Source organism: Schistocerca gregaria, chromosome X (assembly GCF_023897955.1).
Source record: "Schistocerca gregaria isolate iqSchGreg1 chromosome X, iqSchGreg1.2, whole genome shotgun sequence".
NCBI classification, from domain to species: domain Eukaryota; kingdom Metazoa; phylum Arthropoda; class Insecta; order Orthoptera; family Acrididae; genus Schistocerca; species Schistocerca gregaria.
The window spans coordinates 515,069,749-515,082,903 of NC_064931.1; the positions used below are offsets into that span (position 1 = coordinate 515,069,749).

Sequence of the window (13,155 nt, forward strand, 5' to 3'; positions counted from 1 at the left end):
TGTGCAAGAAGACTATTTCTTTGTTTTAGGCATTTGAGAAGATGATGATGAAGGAAATCAAATGCATTCCAACAGAATGGGAGATATCTATAACATCCCACAGAATGGGAAATATTTGAAACACTTAACTAGAGAGGGTGGACCACCACTCATACAACTCTTCCCAACTTTGATCATACCGAATCACCAACTGAAGACTGACTGACTGCTGACAAAAGACCCTGAGGAGCTCTGATGCTGACCTTATGAGGACTCAGTCACCCTCTCCAGAAAACTGTAATGCTTCTCCATCTCTTAGCACCCCCACCCACAAAAAGCAACCAATTGATGTCACATAAGGGTTCATGTGATCACCAGTCCTGTTATACAACGTTTTATAGACAAGTGTGATCAATATTGCACCATTATCTGCACGCTAAAATTTCACAATGTAAACATAATTAATAATAATTTTTAGGTGCTGTAGTTTGCCCTCAAAATTCAAATATTTACAATTTCTGCTTGCAGTGGTGAGAATTGTTCATTCTCATAGTACCTTTACTATTTATTGTATAAATATGAGTGGTACATCAGTTTTATAGTAGTTTGTCTCCTCTTTCCATTGGTGTTGTTAGAATTCATGTATCTTTAATCAAAGTTAAATTTTGGGGAAAACTATGAAAATTTAGCATAAAACAATAAAATGGATAATAAAATAATAGATCTTAACATCTACATGGTGTTTGTGGTGAATAGCTATTGCTGCCAAAATATACTGCCGTGCTATCAATATCTCTGTCTTCATTCAAAAGATATGCTGATTTCAATTAATTTTCCAATTAAAATGTCTCTCACAGCTTAATTATTAAAGTTAATGATCATGTAAGTAGTTCTGTTGATGTGTTTTACTGAGACCTACAAATTGAATGCTTCATCTCTCTGGTGTAATGAATATTTTAAAAGTTATGAATTATTTAATGTACTAGTTGTATTCAAATCTATTTGTGTCTGCATCACCACAGATGTCATTTACAGATCATATCCTTATATCATTGCATTTGTAACTAAATTCTCTTTCATTTGACACCTTGTGCTTCCCTGTGCTCAGCAATATTTGTGTTGCATGTGAGCAAATAAGTACAATTCAACTTGAAAGTTTTGTTGTCACGACCAGCCCCCGAAAAACCCATGTAGACCCATGCTGCCTCAGCTGCTGGCCAAAGTCACCAGACCACTCACCAACTGCCAGCCAGCTAGTGGCATGAACTCTGCCCGCACTCACTGCACACGCAAGTCTTAAATGCTGCACACAACTAAACAGAAACCCAACACACAGGTATAACTCAGCATATTACAACCACCCTGGGAGTAGGCAGATGTGCAGCTAAATTGCCAGATATTGTGGGATCTGTATGTCAAATAATGATGTGGATCAACCGCAGGGATAGACCGCATTGCCAAACTGCCCACTCCAGAATGTGAACTTTGCCTGTGTGTGAAGAATAATAGTAGAGCCTCACACAACAGTCTTCACTCAAGACACCCCATTTCAAATTACTTGCATTCCCCTCTCTCCCTCCCCAATCTGTCTCTTCCTCCCTTCGTACCTTCCCATTTCTCCCTCCCTCCTTCCCTTGGTACCCTCCCTCTCCTCCCTGCCTCCATACTTATTATTTATATAATGTATTCAATAATTTTAACTTTTTATTTTTATGTTTTTAATGTATTCAATAATTTTAACTTTTTATTTTTATGTATTAACAAAACCAAAAATTATCCTGTGTGTTGTGTGAATCTTTTAATTGATTTAAAGCTCCTGCAAGTGATTTGTGTCAGCTAATGTGAAATTTCTCTCTTCTTTCAGATTGTTCTATCCTGCATGGAATATTTATCAGGCACTCCCACAGCAGTAGCTATAAAGTTATTGTCTGCTTTATTGTTCTCTAACATATCAGTGTCTTGAATTAAAGTTAAGATATTTCTTGTTTTCCAAATTAAGTTATAGATGTAATGGTACGTGCATGTCTAACGTAAGACTATTAGTTTAAATTAATAATTGTAATTTATCTGCAAATTTAGGATTGCTGTGCAGTATGTCCAGAGTAGTATTGAGATTTGTTGTATAACTGTGCAACAATAGGAAAAAAAATTACAAACACAACCTGACCGCACACTGCCAGAAACCTGTAACAGATACAAAGTTCATGGATTTGCACAATATTTGATATTGACAAGATTTCCCCACTAGCTGGATAGGCTCTATGTCTTTGTTCATTGTTAATATCATCAGTAGTAGTGAATGCTCAGGTAAAATGCATTGTATGCAATTATATTGTTAGGATTTTACAATCTGAATCTGAATTTTTAATCTTTAATACAAGCATTAAGGAAAGTTCTTTGATGGTTGGGAGTTTTAATATGGTCAGATAACTGCAGAATGAAAATTAGCATAAAATTTGTGACATGATATTGCTCTGGTGGAAAGTATTTTTATTGGTAAGGGGTTGCTGTTAATGATTTTTTGAGTAGGCAACAGATAATTATGATATGTATATCTTTGGGTCTGTATTTGATGTAATAAAATAGTGAAAAGGAAGAATACCAAAAGATTGCCAAAGTCTGCAATATTAATTTCTGTTGACAGCATAGAAAATTTTCCTGAATGGCCAGGTGTTACATGTGCTGCGACAGATATTGTACAGCTCATTCAGTAAATGACTAGAGATTTTTATCACAAACATTTATTATGAGGATACAAAAGGCTTATGGTAACAAATTTACAATCATAGTTTTAACTGAAATGAAGAAAGACTGAAAAAGGCTCATTTTTAAAAGTAATTCGTTCATAACTAAGGCAACTAGAGAAAATACATTGACTTTAAAAGCTGTGAACTGAACTATTAGCTTCTACCTATTCAGACAGCTCAATTAAATTTAAACTTAACTCATGATCTATAAAGTAATTTAGGTTTCTATTTTACTTTAATCACTCATCGTATAAAATTATTAACTAATTGAAGCTCATTTCTCATATACCACAGTGTGTAAAATACTATTGTTGATTTGAACACTTACGCTCACAAAACTGGAGTTATAAACAAATTCAAATACTGCAAGACTGACTGACATTGAGGATAGTAAACAGTTCATTGCTCAAATCTCAATAAACTTACGGATCTACTTTTATACAAATGTGAACATAATTTTGGCCTTTGAAAAGTATTTCATAACATCATTGTTCATAAGACCTGTAGTAGTTGCATCACTATGAATGAATGGAGTGATATGCAGTTTTATGATAAGGATAGTTACAGGAAATGTAGTTATGGAGAAAATGATGTAGAGATGTATATTTTAGAATACTGTTAAGCACAATGTTGTGAAATGATTCATCTTGGCTGGATCCAATTTACTTGTTCTGATTGAATCATTGAAACAGTAGTTAGAAGGGGACAATACATTTGAAAATACTTTATGGTGCCTGGAGTAGGGAAAAGAAATTATGAATGGTTCGGAAGAGTAGCTATTTTGTGAGATCCATACCTTTTTCTGCATTTAATGGAATGTGTGTACTAAAGCTGCTAGGATAAGAGGTATCTTTCTCCTTCTCCATGGCTCCTTTGTGCAATTTATTAATTGTGCATCTTTTTGAAAATGAAATATGCCATGCATAATAAATAAGGCATATATAAGTTACATCTCATTACCACTGCCAAACTTAAATTCACTTTTCAACTTCAGATTATTTATTTTGTAAACTTACATGCACTTTATAAGATGGGGTAACATTGCTCTTAACTAGATGCCTCTTTGTGTGAAAGTACTAAGAGATTCAAAAATAGTATCTAAAATTATTTTCCTTTATCCTTGGAATATGTAGTTTTCTGGCCAAAAGCATAAAGTATATAATTCCAGGGGTGACAGCAATTTTTCTTTTTTCCAAAAACATTGATGGTTTTTTCTGGAAGTACTGTGAATTGCTCTAAATGCCTTCTAAAACAGTGATACAAATAGTATATTAGATGTTAAACCATAAGCAGAAAACTAGATTAGAAATAAGATAAAAATGATATATGAAAATTGGTTTATACTGGAACATATAGATATGTATACACATTTAGCTTCATGCTAAAAATTATGGAAATAGCTTGAAGAATATGGAACTATGTATAATGACTGCACTGCTATTTGGCAAAATGAAGTGGAAAAATAGTTGCTCAGAGAACTGAAAGGAAATGGAAAATCGGTAGATTAAATATTTCTGTTACTGCCTGCCCTGAAGTTAATATTGATAAAAATGCTGTTGGTGTGATGTGACTAACATAGTTACAGATGCACATTAGAAATATGTAGTTAGGTGCTGTAATAAAGGGTACCTCTATACCGGTGCCGTAAGTGGTAATAATTTGGTTTGTACTGTTTTTCATCAAGACTTAGTTATTTATACTTTATCGTAGCAGCATTCCAAAAGTGACTGAGTTATAACATGGAAGCATGCATATTGTTGCATCCACAGTTTGTCTAATGGCTCTCCATTAATTTAAATCACAACCCCGGAATAACTTGCCTGTGGTTTATGCAAAACTTAAAACACTTGTAGTTTGATAAATCTCACCCCCTCCTTTCACCTCTTTGCTGCCACCACCACCACCACCACCACCACCACCACCACCACCACCCACATTAATATACACCTTCTATTTTGTTATTTGTTGTGTATGTCCTCCTCCTCCAACTCTTCCACTTTCCCATTGTTCTATCTCCTTCAATGAAATTTGTGACGGCATATTTTTTGTAATTGCAGAAGGTCCGTGAGTGTTGGTGAAAAATATTTTCTGAGAAGATACATGGCCAAATAAAATTTTAATGATAAATTAGCTACCACCTTGCCAGAAACTTCACTGGAAACAGGTTATTTAAATTTTAACTTTCTTGTAAGAAATATGCATGGTGAATTTCCTGATGAAATTGAACAATTTTGAATAGTAATTGGGTACCAGATCATTCACTATCAATATGAAGTGTTGAGTGGTTGATGGTCATTTAAAAGGGTCATGAAACAGTATTCAAGGAGAAGAGAAAGTGTCATAAAAAAGACAAGATAGATAAAAATATTGGTGAAAGGCAAAAATAACAGTAACAAGGAAACATCATAAAAGTTTGGAGGCAAAAGAGTGTACAGTATGACAGAAATAGAAAAGGAAGAAAGTAATACAAGAGCAGGAAAGTTACCTACGCTCCAAGCACTTTTCTTGTCACCTTGTTTGCAATTCTGCCCCTTTTTTTCTTAGAGCTTTTCCTGCACAGCAATTGAAATTTCTTTGTTCCCTTCCCTCTCCTCACCCTATGCACTTGTGAATGTGTACAGACATCCTTACCAATCCTAAAAAGAAGTTTGGAACCATTACTGATCATTCCTCCTCCTCCTCCTCCTCCTCTTGGCATGCCTGTCTGTCACTCAGCACTTTGTCCCAAAGATCACTTGTGGACTGTCCTCTCATTCACTGTTTTAATCATAGGAAAGCTTTTAAAAATGACTGAAATGATAGAAATAGAAAATATGTGGGCAAGTCATCCAGAAGTCATACTATTGAATTGTTTCATTACAATGGGGAGTATCATGAGAAGATGCATTCTTTAACAATGATTGACCATGGGGGACTGTGTAAGTGTGTGGGAAAACAGTCCTAAAAGTTATGAACTGTACTATGTTCTGTATGCTGCCTGCTTTTGTCAAGTAATTGTGCTTGAAATATAAACAAATTTTTTAAACATCCAAATATTATTTGGCTCAAAGAAGGTGGCCTATCCAAAGGAAAGGTACTCTTTCATGCGCAGTAATTGATCATGGGATCATATGAAAAACGATGTAAGTGAAGTACCATCATTACCTCTTGGCTGTTATCAGATAATGTCAATCGTTCGTAGTTAGATTCTAAACTGTGAAACAATTCTGAGAGAAAGTGAGATCTTTAGGGCAACACCTTAAGAATTTACACAGGACATTCTTAGCATTTTATGGATAGAAATAAACAAAAGAATTTTTTGGCACTTCAGTTCACTTTGTGTATATTTTACTTCCCATAAAAGGTTAGTTAATAAGTATTCTTAGCTCAGTGACATGGAACATTGTCATCTAGAAACTTGCTGTCAGTGGTAGGACATACAAATCACCAAAATGTTGAATGTAATGACTTCAGTATTGATTCAGTTTCACCAGCAGTCTTTAACCATAAGTGGAATCCATCCTGTACCACTTTGGAGCATCAGTATATTGCACAGTGCAGTGGAGACAATTTGGGAGTGCACCATGTATGTTGCTCATTGGTGAATATACTTGAGTTTATGAAGGGGTGCATGAGGTGATATAACAGTTTGTACTCAAACTCTGATAAGCGTCATTGTGTAGACATAATCTTATTAGGAGGCATTTCAGAAAATATGCAAAGATCATGTGAAATAACTGTTATGCTCTGTTTATGTATACAGCTTTCATGTTATTCCAGTGGCTCTTGACTATTATAGTTGACTATTATTTCTGACTCATGATTTTATACATTTGGCTCTGTAAAGAAACTAAAGTCCAAGGCAAAAAGGTAAATGTGTTAGACTTGAAACTGAAAGAAAATCTCACTATAAGAAATGTTTTTTCATGTCTTGTTTTGAAAGATATTAGCTGTCTGAAATGAGACAGTTTCTTTGTTTCTTACATCAAGCCACTACTCCCTCACCTTTTTCAAACTTGATATGTTCTCAGTGTTACATTTTATTCATCTTTCTTACATTTATGCATTTTGCCTGGTTCTAGGGGAAACTTGCTAAACAATTAACAGTACTAATTTTAAATACTGTTGAGCAATTAGTGTAAATATGTAAACAATTAAATACAATACCTATTGCTTGGGTGTTATATGAAAGGTAATGCTGTCATGTAACATTTTACTGTATGGTACTTCTCATTGGAATTGTAGTGTGTGAAAGATGGCTTTCTTAAAAATATTTTGTGTCCATATCTAAAACTCATTCAAATATTGTATACCAAAACACACAGAAAATGTATTTGTTCAACATAAGAAACAATTATTTCCCAGCAGGTATGAATATAGAAATTAAAAGTGTGGTGGGAGCTTAGGTGCAGAGAGAGTCTCAGAGGAAAACTAATTGGGAGTTATTTGAAAATCAATAATATTTTTTGGAAGATGGACAAACTATTGTTGTTCACATAGGAAAATGGATCAGCTTTCTGTTTACATTTTCATCTTGTAAAGGCAGTATACTTAAAACATTGCAAAATCATAACTATTAAACTTTTACAGTACAATGTTATGACGGCAGAAGATAAACAGCAGTTTGGAAGAATATTTGCTGAGTATAACTGGAGCAAACAATGATCAATAATTTTATTCTGTGACAAAATTTTGATATGAGCAGTGAAATTGTGTTTCTTGGTTTGTCATGAGTATTGCCATAGAATACACTGGAGAACTTGTTATGCAGGTTAAACTTAAAGCTACAGTGGCACTATGTCAGTTTTATGTGGGAAGAACAATTTTCAAGGTTTCAGTGTATGACTTTATTTTTGAAAGAAAACTTACCTGTTCAGCGGGATATCATTGCATTATGATGTCAATATCAAAGTAATGTCTGACATGTTTCTTGAATTCAGAACAACAACATACTCTGTAATCTGGCAAAAACCGTCATAGCAGTTTATCAAAACCTCTGCCTCTCAAGGAGAACCATAAGTTTGTATGTATGTATGTATTTATTTATTCACAAACAAAAAATATTCAATGTTGGGTCACTCCTATAAACACACATTTTGTGATTGTTTATTTGGAATCTATTTCATACATAATTGTTGTAAGCTACATTATCTCTAAAACATATTTGAAATATACTCTTTGTTGTGCATGCAACATGTCATATGTTGCAATTTTAAAAATTGATTATATTAATATATGTACAGTGAAAAACATGTAATATTTGTATCACCTTCATTATTGGAAAGAACATTGTAATGTTCTAATATTGAGTGCAGCAGAAACATTCTTTCAGAGTGTATCATGTTACTGTAACCTCTAAATTGTAAGAGTGGCTAATGTCAGGAGCACCTATACTAGAGCTATTGGATGTAAACTTTATGATACCTCTGATTAAATACTGTTTGTTTTGTACATTAAAATGTTGTCACTGATTAATGTATTTGTTTCCTTCCTGATAGTTCCATGAAAGATGAATATATTTCAAAATTGCAAGTGTGCACATATAATCACAGCAATGAATTTATTGTTTACTGCCATGGATTTGCCTACATACATTTTGTAGGAAAGCAATTGTTTTCATCACCTACACTTTTCAACATACATTAATTTCATGTTAGATGAAAAACATTTATTATTTACTTTGTTTACTTCATGTTTAAATTGTGAAAAGAAAAGAAAATTTGGGAAAGTTGTCACTATTTTACATTCTAACAGCATTTCATGTTACAGTAGGAATTCTGAAGGTACTGTAAAACTGGGTAGAGGTATAACTTTGTGATAAAAGTGTGCTCTAGCACTTTATTCGTACATACTGTAACTCACATCAACATCCAACATAAAGCTCTTCTGCGGTATGTTCTTGCATAGTGCTGCCATTCCAGTATGTTCTTGCATAGTGCTGCCATTCCAGTATGCTTCTTGATAGTGCTGCCATTAGTGATGGAAGCTACAACTGAGTGGAAATAAATAAGTTATATATGTTGACCATTTTGTATAAGAATTAAATTTAAAAACAGATTTTTTATGGGGGTAAGTAACTCTATGACACCACATATACCTGCAGAAACAAGTGTGACAGTTGAAATTGTAGGAAGCAAGTCTCATTAATGGAATTAGGGATGATTTAGTAAAAAATACACTTTAATTTCATATCATAACTTTGTTTGCAAATATCGTTTACAGTTGCTTAGAACATTATATTAAATGTGTCATGACTTTGTTCTTTCTGATACCACTGAACTTTTGAGCAAGTGTCTATCAGTTTGAACTAAATACCTTACCTAGAGGGCAGTTTGTTAAATGTAAGTGTAGCTACATTTTTTTTCCTCATACATTTACACCCCAACATTTGCATAAATGAGTGTATAAGTTTTAATTACCTTGCATATTGCAGTTTAGTTTTTTTTTAAATTCTCATTTTGTTTCAGTTAGAATAGGTCTATAATTTGGATTTTAACAAAATTAGAAAAATAAATCTCTGAAAACTGGCAAACTTTATGACATGTCTCATGGTGTATGGACAAAATAAAATTCATACAGCTGGGCAAATTTATAAAAAAGTTATAACTGCGTGTCATAAAGAAACACCAAATCAACCCATCATGTGACATTTGAATTTAAGTCTACCTTTGCTGTCTAAGGTTTCATGTCACAACATCGTCCTCACCTTGAAGGGTTGAGGTGGGGGGGACTTTGTGTCAATTAATATTCTGTGTTTTGGATATCTCATTGAACATAAAAACTTTATTGCTCTCAAAATGAAAGGACAAAGGCTATACAGTTCCATATATATGTAAATTAATTACAAAAAGTGCTAACTGTAACTAAATTGCCCAGTTTTACAGTTGTAAAATTATTTAGAAATATGACTCTTTTGCTAAACTGGTTACCATCTGTCAGATTAAATGTAAAATTAATACTGATATTCCACATTCCGATACCTTCAGAATACGTAAAAGCAGGTGTTATGCATCCTAAGCTAAACCCCTTAAAAAAATCTCATTGTTGTTTCAAATGGTATGTTTTGTTCAAATGACATATTTTGGGCCAAACATGTGAGCATGTAAAGGCCAGCCTATGTATGGCAATAATACCAAAGCATCGCATGAACCAGAAACAGAGTGTTTAACTCAACAGTGCTGAATAACAATAACAACACCCAACATTTGTATCAACAATGCTGCCTCAATTATTTTGACAGTTGTGTTATTTTGAGCCAGGATGAAAGGTGCATAATGAGCAGGCCTTAAATTTTTGGATGCTAAAATACAGGAAATTTTCTATCTTTTAAAACTACTTGAAATATGTGACAAAAAAGTAAAAGTATATAATTACAATTCAGTTTATTTATGTTAACATGAACAATATGCAGCACTCATGAATGCACGTTATGTTATGCCTCACAAACTGCTGATGATTTACTATGCACAAAGAGATTAAACCTCATGTAGTCCATCACAAATGACTGACAATTATCGTGAAGCACTGCCTTATACTGGCAAAATGAGCACTCCATGCCATGTAGTGTCAGTCTGGGAAATTTATGGCAGGGCACATTGACATCCTCTTCTTGATGGTGATGTAACACGTTGTAAATTTTGCACATAGTTTGAAACTCACATTTGTTATCAAACACATGTCTAAATTTATTTTGTAACATTTGTGCTGCAGATCCACTAAGACTGTTAAGTTTTATTTTGATGTCATGAATATTCTCAACTGTTTCTGAAAGGAGGATACACCTCATTTCAGGTTTGTCAATTGTGCTGCTAAGGAAACAAATATTATCAGATATATATTGCAAGTCATTTTTTAATGCTGTAACACTTAACATTTTTGAAGGATTCCAACTGTAGTTGCATCATCTTTGTCCAGTACAGTAATCACTAAGGCAAAACCATCAAAATAATCTGGACTGGACGGCAGCAAGCCAAGTTCCACCACTGCATTATTGCTGGGGTGGATGGCAGTGGTACATCGTGATTTTTAACCTTGAATACGTGAATTATTCTCGGCAAATTAATGAACATTCTTTTCCTATTAGAAATGAATTTATTCATATTAGGATATACTGCTCTATTTTCTTCACATACTCTGTGTAAACCATCTGCAGTGCACGTAACAAAGATCATTTTAGGATAACTAACAACAAGATCTGCTGCCTTCTTGATACATGCTGCAGAATCTATGGGGTGACCAGCAAAGGAGTCCCTGATTTCAAAATTAAATATCTCAAAAACTAAGAATCATAGATGAGTGCAACAAAAGGTGTGTTTACTGTCTAAGCTGTAAGTATTTTATACAGAAGTTTTGAAATAGTTCAAAAAGCCAACAGATGGCACTGTACACTGTGTAGCTCATACAGTATCAGTGTGCATAAGTAAATTCGTCCTCTGCAAACAATCTTTGCAATCACATTCACAATCTTTTCAAAATGTCCATCACGCACAGTACAGAGGTGGTGCAAATGAACAATGTAATTTGCCATCACATCCTGTGGTGTCTCAATGGGATGGATTCAGATGCCACACAGATTGCAAATGCAAGCTCATCCAGCATGGTGGGGTGGTTCTGGTAGACATTGTATTTCAATGTGCCCCCTAAAAAGAATTCACATGGAATTAGACTGGGTAAATATGGAGGCCAGTCCATCCCTGTGCCAGTAAAAGTGCAACAATCCAGCGCAATGACTCTGTTCCCAAAGTATTCACCAAGAAAGCAAAACCTCTGTTTGGTGTGATGTGGCTCAAACATTAACTTTTGCGGAATACTGTGGTGTCACTTCACACAGATCGGAGTTTTTGGAATCCCAAAATCACCAGTTTTGTTTATTCATGACTAAATTGAGTTGGAAATGTGCTTCATATTTGAACCAGATGCAGCCAACATAAAATCCTTCATTATCAATCATTGTGAGAATCTGGCTCCCACAGGTGGCTTTAGATATGGAACAGAAATGTGTAGGGTCTGTCTCAGTATTTTCTGCATACTGGAATAGTTTCATCTAGTCTCTGGTGCAGTTCTTGCGAAGGATTTCCGTGGATATTGCTTAATAATTCTGGAAACCGTGACAACATTTTGAGGAGTAACTGCAGTGAGCTTAGGGCCAACATTCCCTGTTAGATCATCATCCACACTTCCTGTCCATTGGAACTTGGCAAAGAGCTTGCAAATGGTTTTTACATTGTGTCCTTTTGGAACATTAAATCATCACCACAGGGCTGTGTTCTAACCTGTGGTATTCCAGTATCAGAAAAACATCTTCAATGGAATACATGTTGTCAACCTATTCATTGGGTACTCCAACCTTCTTTCACGTCCCAGCTGTGGAACTGATTGCTCTGAGCAGCAGCGCACTATTTATAACAAACAATATTGAGATTACAGTGCCACATGTTAATAGGTTTTTGAAGTATTTCAAAACTTCAGTATAAAATTCTTACAGCTTTCACAATAGACATAGCATTTGTAACACTCCTCTGTTGATCTTAGTTATCAAGATATTTAATTTTGAAATCAAGGGCTCATTTGTCAGACACCTTGTATGATTAACAGCAAAACACTCCACACCACCAGGACACAATGTTTGCATTGCTTCATGAAATAATGTTGTAACTGTCGTTCACAGTAGTAATTTTGTGGCTTGCTAGCACAAAAGATTTCTTCAAAATCACATCGTCATTTTTTAAAACCATAACAATGACATTCCCTACTTTCCTGCCAGAAGAGTCTGAAGTTTCATCTAATATAACCCAGATTTTCTCATTTTCACACATGCACCGAATTTATTGTACCCTTTTTTGGTAACTTTTTTCTCGACATTGGCTCTTCAGGAGTATCAAGATTTGGATATTTGGAGAGAAACTTCATTAACACTGGGTTATTTATCATAGAAAGTGGTATGTTAACTGATACAAATGTCCTATATAAATCTTCATAATAAAGTGAAAATGTATGAAGTCCTGTAGAAGAACCTGGAACTGCATCTCAAATTAGAGGTTGTTCTAACATCAATGATAAAACTGCAGCAATATTTTTCTTCTACTTCAAGTGTTGTGTAACTTGAGATTGCTGTTCAGCCTTTATTGCTTTCCCACTTGGTTGGTAGAAGAGGACACATCCATCTCAACTAAAAATAACCCTCAGTTCCAAACATATTGCTGCAGACAATAATTTTTTGTTGCTTGTACTTTAGGCACTGTATTATTTTCTTGCATTCTGCAGCAACAGAAATGAACTACATGTGAATGAGTTAGGAGGACGGTGAGACACATGGTGCAGCATGGCTATGGACAGGCAAATCCCTAGCTTCTATGGAAAGTGCAACTGATAAGATGATAAGAACACAGTTGCAAGCTGACGTGAAGAAATAGAATGATGTACACTCTGCATTTACTGCAGTGGATGTTTA

At 34.5% G+C, this 13,155-nt stretch overlaps 1 protein-coding gene across 3 annotated transcripts in view; it reads left to right on the plus strand.

The window, feature by feature from the left end:
- The window catches only part of LOC126299526 (DNA fragmentation factor subunit alpha-like), an 84,971-nt gene extending 76,791 nt beyond the window's left edge, over positions 1 to 8,180 (plus strand). For all 3 annotated transcript variants that reach the window (XM_049991506.1, XM_049991508.1, XM_049991507.1), the window contains exon 6: positions 1,844 to 8,180. The gene's annotated coding sequence lies outside the window, so the exon portion shown is untranslated. The remainder of the gene's footprint in view (positions 1 to 1,843) is intronic.
- The last annotated feature ends 4,975 nt before the right edge of the window (positions 8,181 to 13,155 follow it).